Source organism: Dermacentor variabilis, chromosome 3, assembly GCF_050947875.1.
Source record: "Dermacentor variabilis isolate Ectoservices chromosome 3, ASM5094787v1, whole genome shotgun sequence".
In the NCBI taxonomy this organism is placed as follows: domain Eukaryota; kingdom Metazoa; phylum Arthropoda; class Arachnida; order Ixodida; family Ixodidae; genus Dermacentor; species Dermacentor variabilis.
In genome coordinates this window covers 135931495-135943579 of record NC_134570.1, presented here as the reverse complement: position 1 = coordinate 135943579, position 12085 = coordinate 135931495, and positions in this window count along the sequence as shown.

Here is a 12085-nt window from a genome sequence, read left to right as displayed (position 1 = left end):
CACTTCGTTGGTTTCGCACCTTGGGGCAAAAGGTATGACACAATAATTGTTCGAACCATTTCTTTGTCGTCGTTCATTAGAATGCTATGGGCGAAGCTACTCACAATATCACGTCATATTTACTGGTCACCGGGCCAGGTACACCCTCGGGCGTTACATATACGGTACTTGCATTTAGTTGTCAAAGCACTGCTCTGTCACGGTTATTCACAAGTGTGAAGGATGACCACTACTCAAGATTATTGTGCAGTAATACATGCAGGATTTGTCTGTTCTTCATATCCTCTACCATATCGTCATTCTGCCTTTACAATATAGCCGCGATGCAGACTAGCAAGTATCAAACGCCAAAAAGGCTGCCAACGTACTCAAAGGGCTCGCGCATAACTTTTCGCACTTACTTACATTCAAGAGTTGTGCGACTATCGAGGAGATCCTTAAGGAATGTTGGCAGTTCGAGGAAGGTGACAGGTGGCACATAAGACAGTTTGTTTGCATCCTCATTGCGTGAAAATCGGTACCAGCCTTCAAAGGATCACACCCTAAAGGGCATTGTAAGTGATGTGATGAGTCCACGTCCCAAATTTCGGACCCATGCCTCACCTTGTTAGACTGAGGCCTAAACATCTCGCGTATATATGTAGTCACCCGATAGTTGTCGGGCGCTGCCGTCGGCCATAGGACCGCGTGAAACAACGAGGGCACAAGAAAGAAACACACACCCCGTGCGCAGGGTGTGTTTCTTTCATGCGTCCTTGTTTTTTTTGCTGCACCCATAAGAAAGGTCCAAAGCTATGAGCCAACTAGCCCACCAGAACGTCCTGCCATAGGAGCTACTGGAGATCTCTTCAACGCTAGCCGATATTCTCGCCTTATTTCGCACCATCGGGATTCAGCTGAATTCGTTCAATAGCCTATATATTTGTCTCGAAATTAGGTCCCACTGCCAAAATGTGTTATAGTCTTGTTATATTGAAGTTATCTTTAAGTTTGTCCTGCGGCGAGATTTCCATCGGTTTCACCTATACCAAGATACCCGCAATTGTGTCGACCTTCAATAATATTTTGGGGAACTTTTGATAGGCGCTGAAACCAAAGCACGGCCCCTTGACCATGCTGCTGAAAAAATCCTTTAATATTTCTTAGGACGTCTGCAAGATTCTGCATTCTTGCCTTTCATCAACCTCCTGAACTCACTATCAATGGTAGACCATTTTGACGACTACATTTCCAAGAAATTCGGTAATCACGAAACGGCCATTTGACTGCACCTGTTAAACCAAATTTACCGTGGACAGCGCAGCCGCTTTTTCCCACTTTTAAAGTAGCTGTTTCATTTACGAGGGCTATCCTTAATCATATAACTTCACAGTCTAGGAAATTGTGCGGATACCACGAAGTGCGGGACCCGCGAAGCGAAGCTTTCTGCGGTGAGCGGAGTATGCGAAGTAAGCGAAGCTCTCTGCACAAAAAATAAGTATAAATCAGCTGCGGCTAATGACCAGTGAGTGGTCAAAACCAGGCACAGCCAATCACTGTGCCTTGCCTGCGTGTGAGCCGATATAACAGCCCATATTCCGCGACCGATACGATCAAAGTCAGACTCTTCCTCCAAGGAACAGTCTTGATGTGGTCCAAAAAACGTGAGGATAAGTTAGCAACATGGGAAAATTTTCTGGGTGCAATCAGGTAAATCTTTGTCACAGTCATGAGAAAGAAGAGGGCTGAACACACCTTGATGCAGCTTGCTCAAGTTCCGCGTGAGAAGATCAAAATGTGCTTATAAAAGCGATATTAAAGCTGCGGTGTGTGTGGTCCTCAAGCTCTCTGCGCATCAGCACGATCTTCCACGTATAGGCGCCATGGAAAGGTCATTCGATAATATAATTACCTTTTCAAGGAATGTCCGCCAGCTGCCGCTCATGGCCTATGTATTTTAGAACATGGTTGTACCGCTGACAATGGGTGTGCCAATAAAATCGCTGCGTAACTAACAATTACCAAACTCGTTTTGCCTCCAGAATGTTGAACACTATTTTCCTATTTAATATTTCTGCCTTCAGTTCTTATGTTCAAATTTATAGGTGTATGAGCAACCCTCTGAAATGGTTTCGGATGTCCCTCTCTCTCACTTACCCAAACATTTGTTCGCGTTTGCTTTCCCTCATCATTGTAAACGGCTTTGCTTGAAAAAGATATTAGGCGACCAAAAAGCGTAAATAAGACGACGAAGAAATTCGCTGCAGTTTTTTCAAGAGCATCACCTTATTTTTATCAAGGTATGTAAACTTCTATCTATCTATCTATCTATCTATCTATCTATCTATCTATCTATCTATCTATCTATCTATCTATCTATCTATCTATCTATCTATCTATCTATCTATCTATCTATCTATCTATCTATCTATCTATCTATCTATCTATCTATCTATTTCGCCGCCTACGTCTTTGTGCTCTCATGGTGGTTTCATTAACTTTGTATGTACCAAAGTGGCATTGTATGACAAGAGTGTATAACAAACATAAAGGATCTACCACAACATGAATATCATGACACGTGTGTTATGTAGGTCATGAAATAACTGGCTACGTCTTGGTGCTCTCATGGTCGTTTCGTTAACTTAGTATGTACCAAAATTGACATAGTATGACAAGAATGTATGACGAACATAAATGATAGGTCATGACATGAATGCCATGACGTGCGTTTCTTGTAGGTCATGAAACAGCCGCCTACATCTAGGTGATCTCATGTTCGTTTCGTTGACTTGGTAGTCTCCTGGCAGGCTGCTTCGCATAACATCAATTCCTACAGGGCATAGACTCTGCAGGCTTTTTTGTTTGTTTGCTTTATGTTGGAGGGCACCAAAATGGTAAGTATGTTGAGTTGTCAATCGCAACTTGCGTGACCAAAAATATAAATAGTTACTGCTCAAAGCTCTCAGACCAGACATGGAGCTAGATATCTGTGTAGCCTTTCCGTGGCTGTCCGCGCCGTGGTTAGGTTTATATTCTCGCTGCAAAAAACAAGAAAGAAAGAAAGAAAGAAAGAAAGGAAGAAAACGACAGAAACAGCAAATGTATTTTAATATATCGAAAACGCGTAAAAATTTCCAAACTGTAGAGCAAGAATATTCAGCACGGGGCGTCTTATCAACGCAGGTCATTTGAATGCAATTTCTCTCTAACGTTGCTTACCTTCTGTTTCGCGATGACATCGATGATGTTGTACATAACGGAAACTCATATTTTTAGGCTGGTTTCGTTCATAGTACCAGTCAGAAACAAGAAGTACAAGAATAGATGTACATTTCACAGAAATTCTATTACTGCCACATATGTCGTCGTTAGGAATGAGAAGGTGAAGATATGAGAACACGTACTGATTTCTGGCTGATCTAAGGTGGCGTGGAAATCATCAAAGCAGTTCTAGCCAGATCTACGAGATCTACAGGCAATGTTTTTTTATTTGTTTGCTTACCTTCAAGCGCATTTAGTATTAATCTGCGGTGAACTTGTCAGTGTTAGCTGGATAATACAGATGGTGACAACGTAAGTGCGTGGTCGCTCTTTTGCATCCCGACATGGAAGGATAATAATGCTGATTTTTTAATCGAAACAGAGACCCCATATTTATGCCACCCAGAGTGATCATGCCAGGCATGTTACACTTCCGTTTCGTGCCTACGGCGCCAGACCATCTGCAGGCTGCAAAGTGCAGCTGTAGGTTGCAATCCAGAGGCTCTCTGTAACAAATAGTTACGTCTGCCGTAGACACGATACGCAGGCAAGCGATGTTTGGGGCAAATAAATGCTTTACTTTTATAAAAGACGCAGCTAAAGAACAAAAAGTCTCTGTGAGTCCATATGTGCCGCGCGCAGCTCACAACCTTAACAAAATGTTCAGATGAAGTGGTGTTCAGGCGGTTCCTTCTGTGCTCCCAGCGATATCGAATTTTTTTTTTATTTTATGACTCCAGTGGTAAGGTATTCATCGCGATACGTATGCCACGTTGCATGCGGCAGGAAGGGTAAGAAGAAGGGGAGAGGAGCTTAGGCTATGAAAGCTTCACTCGAAAATGCATAGTGCCAATAGCTCGGTACTCAGATTGCACCAGCGGTAAATTCTCACTTTTCAGCTGCGCTGGAGGTGCAGCCTCACAGCAGAATAGGCCATTGCTAGGCTGCGTTCACAGAATACAACGCCGCCTGTGCTAAGATATTTAGCGCACGCTCTGCGGCTTATCTGCCAACCAACACTGAGAAGAAAAATAACACATGGGGGACACTGCTCACTCCGAGCGCCTTTTTGTCCTGTTATTTTTTCTCTCCTGAAGTGTGTTCTTTCTGCAATCGTTGGAAATTAACGAAAGGCTAGCTTTCAGCAAGCCCAGTTGTCAGATTTAAGCACGAACAGTTACATGCGCGTTACCCCTAAACTGAGTAAAAGAAAACAATAGCACTTTTGCAATGGGAGCAGCAAGCCTGCAGATTCTTCTGCGTACTTCTGCGTACTAAGAAATCTGCGAGCGTCATGGTTACCTCAGCATAGTTCCCAATCGAAACGTCTAAATCAACATTTTAGTTTTTATCAACCTTGAACTCAAGAAATGCGTTGGGTCTGCCATACTTCTTTACATTAAGGACGCCATCTGTTGGTTTACCAGCACAGCAACTACTTTCAGTTTTTGTACAAGCCGCAGAGCTTATCACGAAACCTCAAGCTTTCCCGGCATGACGCTCTGAAAGACACGGCACTGAACATGGTATTCCTAATGGCAGTCGACAGCAGCATGTTTCCTGCATTTTTGTGCACTCCCAAAAAATAAATCGAGATACTTCTGCCTAAAAATAATTCCACCAACGACCTTAGGTGATTCTAGTCAACTTTTGCGCAATTACAAATTTGTTTTTCGAATTTTTATCAAAAATAGTGAATCTGACAACGTTCTTTTGTGTTTCGACAGTGGAGTTTAATGCGAATATTCGTAACGTAGCCACTCAATATATTTTGCAGGGTGTTCAAAAACAAGGATGGGCTATGACAAAATAATTCCGCATGAATAATAAACATTACGAAGCCTAATAAAATTGACACAAAAATGTCAATTATTAGGCTTCCCATCCAACATCCAAGTATACATTTTTTATCTTTGTTTTGTGAAACAAAGAGAGCTGGTGTCATTTCCTTCGGTACTGTTGTACAAGCACGATATTCAAAATCTCAAAGCACAGAGAGTCGTGTTCATGTTTAATACAAAGCATTCCTGACGTGGTCAACGCAGTTTTTTTTTTTTCAAGCGCCTATCTGGTAGCTCTCGTCGCTGGAACCCGAATGTTGTGCAGAAATGATGATGATAATGTAGTGTTTTGTGGGGCAAGGGCCAGTATGGCCAAAGAGCGCCGAAAGAGTGTAAATCAGTTCGAATTGAAGGGACGAATTCCGAGAGGTGGAAGTGAAAGGGCTGCCATCCTCATCATCGTCGTAATCATCATCATCATCATCATGAGCCTATTTTTTCTTCACTGGAGGACGAAGGCCTCTACATGCGATCTCCAATTACCCCTGTCCCGCGCCAACCGATTCCGCGAATTTGCTCATTTCATCGCCCCATCTAGCCTTCTGTCGTCCTTGACTGCACTTCCCTTTTCTTCGTACCCATTCTGTAACCCTAATGGTCCAACGGTTATCTAACCTGCGCATTACGTGGCCTGCGCCGCTCCATTTTTTTCTCCTAATGCCAATTAGAATATCGGCTATACCCGTTTGCTCTCTCATCCAAACCACTCTCTTTCCGCCTCGTAATTTATACCTAAAATTATTCATTCCATCGCTCTTTTCGGGGTCCTTCACTTGTCCTCAAGCTTCTTTGTCACTCTCCAAGTCTCTGCCCCATATGTAAGCACCGGTAAAACGCACTGATTGTTGATCTTCTTATTCAACGATAATGATAAGCTTCCAGACAGGAGCTTACAATGTCTGCCGTATGCGATCCAACATAGATTTATTCTTCTCCGAATTTACTTCTCACGATAAGGGTTCCCTGTGAATAATTGACCTAGGTAAACGTACTGCTTCACAGACTCCAGAGGCTTACTGGAGCTCCTAAGCTCTTCTTCTCTTGCCCAACTATTCAATATTACCTTTGTCTTCTGCACAATAATCTTTAACCCCACTCTTGCACTCTCAGTGTTGAGGTCATCAATCATTTGTTGTAACTCGTCTGCAGTGTTGCTGAATAGAACAATGTCATCGGCAGACCGAAGGTTGCTGAAATATTCGTCTTCGATGCTTACTTCTAAGCCTTGCCTGTCTAATAGCTCGAATACTTCTTCCAAGCACGCAGTGAATATCATAGGAGAGATTGGGTTTCCTTGTCTGACATCTTTCTTCATAGGTATCTTCCTAGTTTTTCTTGTGTAAAGTTAACGTAGCTGTGGGATCTCTGCACATATTTTCCCAGATATTTACGGTAGCGGTCTGCACTTGTTGATAACGTAATGCCTCTATGACTGCTGGTATCTCTACTGAATTGAATTGCTTTTCGTAATATATGATAGCCATGTAGAGAGGGTGATTGTACTCTGCGGACTTCTTGTTTACCTGATTAATGACGTGGATGTGATCTATTGTAGAGTATTCCTTGCTGAAGCGAGCCCGTTCCCTTGGTTGGCTAAAGGCCATTGTTGCCCTCATTCGATTGCAAATTATCTTGTTGAATATTTTATATGTTCAATAGAGTACGCTAATTGGCCTATAATTTTCAATTATATTTTCAATTAATTTTCCAATTCCTTTTTGTGGATTAGCATAATGTTTCCATTCTTCCAGTTTTCTGAGACCCTCGCAGTCGCTAGACGCCTCGTACGAAGAGCCACCAGTTCTCGAAGTATTATGTCTCCTCCATATTTGATTAAATCGACTGGTATTCCGTCTCCTGCCGCTTTTCCCCGTTTCATGTCTTGCAAGGCCCTTCTGACCTCATACCTAGTAATAAGAGGAGTTTCTGTATCCTGCTCGTTATTATTTGTAATTGAGGCATCCTGACTCTTCTGGGTACTGCGCAGGTCAGCATAGAATTCCTCCACTTTATTCGCTATACCTTCGAAATTGCTGATGATATTGCCCTGTTTATCTTTCAGTGCATACATACTGGCTAGTCCTATGCCAAGCTTCTTTCTCACTGATCTTAGGCTGCGTCCATTTTTTGTGGCTTCTTCTGTGTTTCTCACGTTATAATTTCAAAAAACACTTATTTTCGCCTTGTTAATCAGTCTTGACAGTTCCGCGAATTCTATCGATCTCTTGAGCTAGAGACATTCATTCTTTGTCATTTCTTTATTAGGTCTTTTGTTAGTTGGGAGAGCTTGCCTACTGGTTGCTTTGACGACTCGCCTCCTACTTCAATTGCTGCCTCTGAAGGCAGCCTAGCTGCGGTTCAATTCATTAACTCTATGTGATCTCCAGCTCTCTGTTCTAAGACTGCATATTAGTTTGCAAGTACCAGCCTAAACTTGTTGGCTTTTATCCTTACTGTCTCAGGTTGACCTGTTTCTCATTGACCAAATTTATTCTTTCTCTCTTCAAATTTAGATGAATCCAAGCCCTCACTAACCTATGATAACTGCTCTTTACCCTAACTATCATTTCTATATTCTGCACTATGCTGGGATCGGCACAAACAATCAAATCAATTTCATTTCTTGTTTCACCATTAGAGCTTTTCCAGGTCCAGTGTGTGTTGCTACGTTTCCTGAAAAAAGATGTTCATTATTCACAGCTTACTGCTTTCTGCGAACACTACAAGCATATTTCCTCTAGCGTTCCTAGAATAGACGCCATAGTTGCCAATTTCATGTTCACCAGCCTGCTTTTTTACCACTTTTGCATTGAAGTCGCGAATTACTACAATATATTGAGTTTGCACTTTTCTCATCGCTAATTCGACATCTTCATAAAACTGATATACTTCATCATCATCGTGACTGGATGTTGGAGCGGAGGCTCGTACCACCTTTATTCTATACCTCTTATTAAGTTTGATTACGACCGCTGCTACCCTCTTATTGATGTTGTAGAATTCGTCAATGTTGCCCTCTATGTCCTTCTGGATTAGGAATCCCACCCCTTATTGCTTCTTATCTGGGAGACCTCTACACCAGAGGTCATGGCCGTTAGTGAGCACTGTATAAACATCACCAGTTCTAATCTCGCTAAGGCCAATCACGTCCTAAAACAATGTGTGATGGTTCCTAAAAGAGTCCTACTAAGCCTACCTCACTCGAGAGACTTCGGCAGGCAAAAGTTGCCATGGTCAGTTTCCATTGGCGGCCTGTCCTGTTCCAGAGATTCTTACCACCCTCTTCTGCATTACAGGTCTGACCACCGCCATGGACAGGTGCTCCGCAGCTGCTGGGGACAGGGGCATGGTTTAATTGTAGAAATAATGAGGGAGGGAGTCGCCGAAAGCTGCAGCAGGGAGGCATGATCATGTTCTGGTGAGGGAGTGCCTTTGTTGAAGCTTAGTGGGCCTTCCTAATTTGGTTGTACCTGGATTAGTATAGCCCCACTCGCTCTCGGCATCTTTGGCTTGTGTCAGGCGTCACTCAAAGCATGCAAATGTATTGTGGTTGTGTCCATTATCGCGAAAGTGAACAAAGGCTGCCTGCGGGCGATACGTGGGTGTTGTGAGGATTGGGAGGTCAATCCCACCGTTCGTAACCACTTGTCAAGATTGGAGTCAGGCATGAATTAGAATGCAGCTGCCCCATGCCGTCGTGCAACTTATCCACGCTGAGGACGTTGTTGAAGGGAAGGACTGCTTCTCATCGAGAGTGAAGAATATGGGTTTATTTACGGTATCTACATAAGGACGTTGCAGTTCATCAGTCTAGCATGACTGTGAGAGAAAGTACACTGAGCAGCCGCACAACAGCGGTTTATATGCACTCGGTCCTCAATCGATCCCAAGGTGAGAAGCGTTCGACCAGGCGCCGTAGACGAGACTCCTCTATGCGCGAGAGATTACACACACACACACTTCCGCACAGGTTCAGGGTCCCCACCAAGGGCAGTCGGCCTTCGCAGAACCCGAAGCTGACGTCAGGAAAGGCGCCTTTTATTCTCCGAGCTGACCCCCGCTGCGCGGCCGCCGGGTGTCCATTGTCTGCGTCTTGAACGGCGCGTGGGAAGGGGCCTCCGGAGACGCTCCCTCGGCAACTCCCCCGCTCATAGCAGATCAGGTTGGCGGTGGCGGGTTCAGTAATGATAGTTGGTCCACCGATCGCGTTTAGTCCCAACGGCGCCGAGGCTAGAGGGTAACAGTGGCTTTCCAAGAAAAGTTGACGCCGCTGTCACAACAGGCTGGCAAAACTTTCACCTCAGCGGACCGTTCTTAACAGGGTATAAGTCGAAGCTGGTCAAGGGAGGAATGTTACCTTACACGTGCTGCGCAGCCGCTGTCGGGGTGCCTTGTTAGGTGCCGAAAAACTGGCCTGGAACGTGGACTGCTGACCCATAGAGAACCACAGCTGCGCTGACTCTGAGGTCATCCTTGATTGTTGTTCCCAGCCCGAATTGTACTAAGGTACCTTTTCCACCCTGTGCTGTCCGTCGAGGGTGGTGGTCACTGACGCCTTAGTTTTCGGTAGAGACGCTCGACCATGCCATTGCTCTGTGGGTGGCAAGCCATAGTGTTAGGACGGCGCGTGCCAAGCAGTCTCTCCAGGGCAGAAAAACAGGCTTTGGTCAGTAGGTATGCGCAAAGGGCCACCGTTCCAGGACACCCACAGAGCAACGAATGCTTTCGCCACTGTTTCGGCCGTGATGTCTAGTAGAGGCGTCACCTCAAGCTACATTGATTACTGGTCGACACACGCCAGGAGGTAAACCTAAAGCTTTGGCAGGATGGAAGAAGCCCCATGAAGTCTAAAAGCACGTCTTCGAAACGCCTATCTGGTGGCGAAACAGGTGCGCCGCTAAACGAGTTTGCCGGGTCACTTTCACGGCTTGACAGGCTTGGCAGCTTCTTACCCAGCGTCGAACATCATTCTTGATCGCTTATCAGACGAAGCGGTCTATGATAAATCTTTGTGTCGCACTGACGTCGGGAAGGCTTAGACCCGTGCAGTGGGTAGAATATTGAGCCCCGAAACTAATGGGGCACTAATGGGCGAGCGGAGGCCTGTGATGTGTCGGATGTGATAAATGTTATTTGGGGATGCGGTATCTCCGCAAGCTGAAGCGATGAGCCTTTTTCCTGCAATTGGCGACAGCTCGTTTCTATCGGCTACGTTTTCCTTTATCCCACAAGGTTTGCTTATTCCGCGTGAATGCTTAATTCTGAATCCAAATGTTTTCGATTGAACAGCTCCATTAGCCTCCTAATGGTGGCTCGTGTATTAAATTATTTGTATAAATGTGTCCCGAAAATTTAAAAATATTCAGAAGCGACGTCTTTCGTCTGGTCTATACTGTGAGTGTATGGTTTTGATGTTGCTTCTGTGAAGAGAGAGAGATGAAGAGGAAACGCAAGGAGGTTAACCAGATACCAGTGTCCGGTTTGCTACCGTACACTGGGTATGGGAGACAGAGGTTAGAAAGAGGATAGAGAGGAAAGCGTTAAAAAAATAAAAAAGCACACACATATGGAGACACACACACACAAAAGACGTTCCAATTAAAGACGTTAACAAAGGTCGGTAAGTCGCAAAAAGCGCAATAGTGCTTGCACATCCTTCTTCTGTGACGTTAGATCCTTTCCATGGTGTAAAATTCTTGTTTGCGACAGCGGTTGGTCGTCCAGCTGGTCAAGTTCGTGGCGAAGGCATTCCCTCTGTGGACTGTACTGCGGCCAGGTGCACAAAATATGGTCAGTCGATTCTTCATGGTGGCAGTGGTCACACATGGCGGTGCCGATAATCCCTGTGCGGAATGCATAGGCTATGGTAAAGGCAATGCCCAACCACAGTCGATACAAAAGTGCGGCATCTCCACAGCGAAGCTGTGAAGGCGCTCGAAGACGGCCGAAACAGTGGCGAAAGCATTCGTTGCTCTGTGGGTGTCCTGGAGAACATGATCTTAGCGCGGAGATGACTGTAGCGCGTATACAACGCGTATATAGCGCGTATACTGATTGTAGCGCGTATTCAATATGATCTTGGACTGGAGCGCGGAGTACAGTCGCGTATTTCTTAAATGTGGCTGATTCCATTGCGACGTAGTGCACTGCCAAGCAAGCAGGCGGAGCTTACGTGCTGCCTCCGTTCTAGAAAGTGGAATTGGGACGTGGTGCTCCTCAGTATGAGCTGAGCGGGCAGCTTGGTCGGCCCATTCATTGCCGATAATCCAGCAGTGACTTGGAAGCCTGGAAGGCTTACTTCATGGCCTGCAGCACTTATGTGGTCTAACATCTCTATGGACGAAAAATACATTGTGAAAACTTGAGGGTATGCTGAAATATGGCAGACGCAAAAATCTTCAAAAAACACCACTGCCGTAAGAGTGGCGTTGAAACGGAAGTGCCTGGATGCCTGCGCTACGTAAAACTACTACTACAGCAACATCCTCTAGAGAGAGGATGCGCTACGTATTGGTTGGGCTAATAAGATGCAAGAACACACCGGTGAAGGAACCGAGGGCTGCATTAGCATTAAAAAGCGGTTATTCGCTAAGAAATACACAGCGCGATTAAGCTTTAGGCACAGCAGGATTAAGAAGGACACGATAGCCGTATGCTGGAGGAAAATGTCTCTTCCTCCCTCTGTCCGCTTCCCGACACTCCAGGAGGACCTGGTTCGCGGTGAGCCTCTCGCAAGGTGTACCACAGGTTGGAGGCTCGTTATCAATAAGTAGAAAATTGTGAGTGCCATATGTGTGCAATTTCTCAGACGACAGACTAGGAAATCAGTTCATCGTATTTCCGTAGCGGTGGGCTCGATACATAACTTCGGCTTAGTCACGTGAAGCTGGTTGCTAGTTTTAGGCACCCACAAGCGTTGCCAGTGCCTTCGCAGTTTCTTTCCCAGGAGAAGCTTCAGATCTGCAGCAGAGGCATCAGAGGAAAGACTAATAAATTCTGAC